Source organism: Limulus polyphemus, unplaced genomic scaffold (assembly GCF_000517525.1).
Source record: "Limulus polyphemus unplaced genomic scaffold, Limulus_polyphemus-2.1.2 Scaffold4713, whole genome shotgun sequence".
In the NCBI taxonomy this organism is placed as follows: Eukaryota; Metazoa; Arthropoda; class Merostomata; order Xiphosura; family Limulidae; genus Limulus; species Limulus polyphemus.
Window position 1 is genome coordinate 82,276 of NW_013670323.1, and position 3,615 is coordinate 85,890.

Here is a 3,615-nt window from a genome sequence, read left to right on the forward strand (position 1 = left end):
TGCCAGTCTATATAGTCCAAGAGAAGATGCCAGTGTATATAGTCCAAGAGATGTTGCCAGTCTATATAGTCCAAGAGAAGATGACAGTCTATATAGTCCAAGAGATGTTGCCAGTCTATATAGTCCAAGAGAAGTTGCCAGTTTATCTAGGCCAGGAGATGCTGCCAACAGGAGAAATTTATTTAACTAAATTCGAATAAACGTTACTGCCACCATGCGGGCATAAAGGACAATTCTATTAAACCAATGGAGCTAGAAATTAAAGATCAAAAGTTTTTTAACTTTTTCAGTACATAACAACTTCATATCTACCTATACCTAAGTCCAAAGCTAATAAGTTGTGTGTGTATATATATATGTTTTTTTATGCTACGTTCAATTGGATATCATTTAAATTTTGCTTAAGCCTTTTTATATATATATATAACTATATGGTGTACTGATACAAGAGGGCGTCCCCTATTTGACATCAAAGTGATTAATCACAGCCAAGATGTAATTTTCATATCGTGCTCAGGCTGTTTCTTATCGCGTTGTGTAAAGGTATTTCTAGAGAGTTAAGGGTACCTACCCCCCTCCCACCAATTTTTCTTATCCTTGAAAAGCACGATATATATGATTGATTTTTTTTCCCTCACCCAAAACCTCGAGTTCAAGTAAAAGTTTTGATGGACGCCATGATAAAAGTCAAAGAGCGATGTTAGTGCGAAACAAGAATAATATGAGTCAGTTATTGAAAGCGAACATGCAGGTGTGGAAGGAAACAAAAGTTGTTCCAAACTCATACTTTGACCCGATGTCTCCACTATGATATCTTGTTCGATATTAAATTCTTGAAAAATGTTTATGAGATAACAAGACATTCCACAAATGATAAGGTGTAGATCGGTAGCGTTATCGTGCCATGTTGTTTGTTTTATAAATTCCCATCGCAAGATTATAAAGGTTCATAACTCGCACACACACACACACACAATAAATCAAAATTCTGATCCACGTAAAAGGCTTAAGTGAGATTACTGTTTAATTACTAATATTACGCAAGAAGACGAGCTTGCTGATTCGCCACTTTCTGTGAATGATAGTAAAAATTCAGTCGAATAACAGTAATGAATAAATAAATAATCCGGTTAAAATTAACTTAAAATAAATAATGTTTTGTTATTAATTCTTACCCTAAAATCTGATCTGAATACGACTTTAATATAATTGATAATAATTAGAATTCACTTGGCTTATTCTAGTTCACACCATAGTAATTGTTGATCTTACAAAATAATAATGATATAGTGTCTAGACCAGTGGTCGGCAACCAATGACCCGCTAAGTGACACACTAAGTGACCCGCGGCAATAATTTGGCTGACCCGCCAAAAGTTGGCTTCACCATTGCAACCCGTAAATACATGTACCGGTATTAATAATTATATGATTATCACTGACCCAACACAATGCTAAATTTTTCAACAACAAAAATAATTGACCCGCGATCAAAAAAAAGGTTGCCGACCACTGGTCTAGACCAATGTCGTAGCCTTGCCAGCCTGATGAATCCTAATACTGGTCACTGATATGTCAGATGTAGTGTGGTTGATACGTTATTACATATTCTCCCTAGTTTCATTCACGATTCTTAGAAATACTAACTGCATCTTAGTTTCAACATTTTTCACCGACATCTCCTCTTTCTGACCTCATACAACTTTAGCATAGTATTTTATTTTACGGCGCACGCGTGCACCAATTGACCTAACGGGAAAGACACGCGTTGTAACTCACTACTTGACAAATCATTATTTCGTCATCACGCCGTGTGGGGGATGTTTGTCACAACCGGAAAACAAATTGTATATTGTTAAATACGTCATAAGTAAATAATTCTCTTTAACGCCCTTATAAAAATCAACCAAGCATTTCTAACTGCTGGAAAACTGTATTGAACTGGTAAAGCTTGCAAACTTGTTTCTATAGTTCTGCGCATGAATACTTCTGGTCGAAAAACGTGACCCGATCATTCATGGCAGAGGTAATATTTATCAAATTGACAAAAAAACAACGATTTTTAAACATCAGAGTAACTTATGAATATGACAGGTGGCGGATCCAGAATATTAGAACATCCTTTTTAAACTGATATTCTCGTTTCGTGTGAAACGTCAACATTTCGCCATTAACAGAGATGCGATGTGTCCCACAGTGTACGTTTCATGGTAGCCATTCAAGCTAGCGTTAATGTCTATGTTTAAAAATATTTTTTTTTTATGTATATAATAAAAAACTTTCGGTATTGATTTAAATAACTTATTTACACATAACTGTAACTGAAATGGCACAATACTGAAAAATAAAAACCTAAGTGACCTTAAAACACTTGGCTCTGTTCGTAATAGTGGAAAGCCGACTTCCGGGGGCTCACGCGCCTGCATATAGGAATCGTTTTTCAATCACAGCATAAACTGGATGTAATAAACCCTTCAATCGCGGTTGACATCATATGATGCAAGCATTTTTCCGGCAACATTTTGAATGGCCTGCTGCAAAAAAATCGCGAATCTTTGCGCATGGGGTGGTAGGCAGATTTACGAAGGGTTAAATAAATTTTTCTTGCTTTTTTGTTCATTACATGCACACACACATACACATACATAAACAAACAACACGTGATTGTATTAGATTTTACAGCTCAATTAATTATACTTACAAAAACGAAAATTTAAAGAAACTACGGGCCTATTAATGCTTGATCGAAACTAGTTTTAAAATTAAGTTTATTAATTACAGAATCAAACACACAGATGCCATATTGCCTTCGAAGTCGGGGCTATGTCGGAAGAATGATGGCTTTAATTGATTGCTGCATTCTAAACTAGTGGCCCCAAATGCCACAGCAGCAGGTCTACAGGCTTATAACGATAAAATCCGGGTTTCAATACCCGTCGTGGGCACAGCACAGATAGCCCATTGTGTATTTTTGTGCTTTACTACAAACAAACACCATGAACTCCGCCACGAACCAAAGACAATCTCACGACCCCTATATTTTCAACCTCTCTTTTATCATGAAACCCGCCACGAATCAAAGACAATCTCACCACCTCCATATTCTCCACCTCTCTTTTCTCATGAACCCTGTCACGAACCGAAGACAACCTCACCACCTCCATATTCTCAACCTCTCTTTTCTCATGAACCCCGTCACGAACCAAAGACAACTTCACCACCTCCATATTCTCAACCTCTCTTTTCTCGTGAACCCCGTTACGAACCAAAGACAATCTCACCACCTCCATATTCTCCACCTCTCTTTTCTCATGAACCCCGTCACGAACCAAAGACAATCTCACTACCTCCATATTCTCCACCTCTCTTTTCTCGTGAACCCCGTCACGAACCAAAGACAATCTCACCACCTCCATATTCTCAACCTCTCTTTTCTCGTGAACCCTGTTACGAACCAAAGACAATCTCACCACCTCCATATTCTCAACCTCTCTTTTCTCATGAACCCCGCCACGAACCAAAGACAATCTCACCACCCCCATATTCTCAACCTCTCTTTTCTCATGAACCCCGTCACGAACCAAAGACAATCTCACCACCTCCATATTCTCAACCT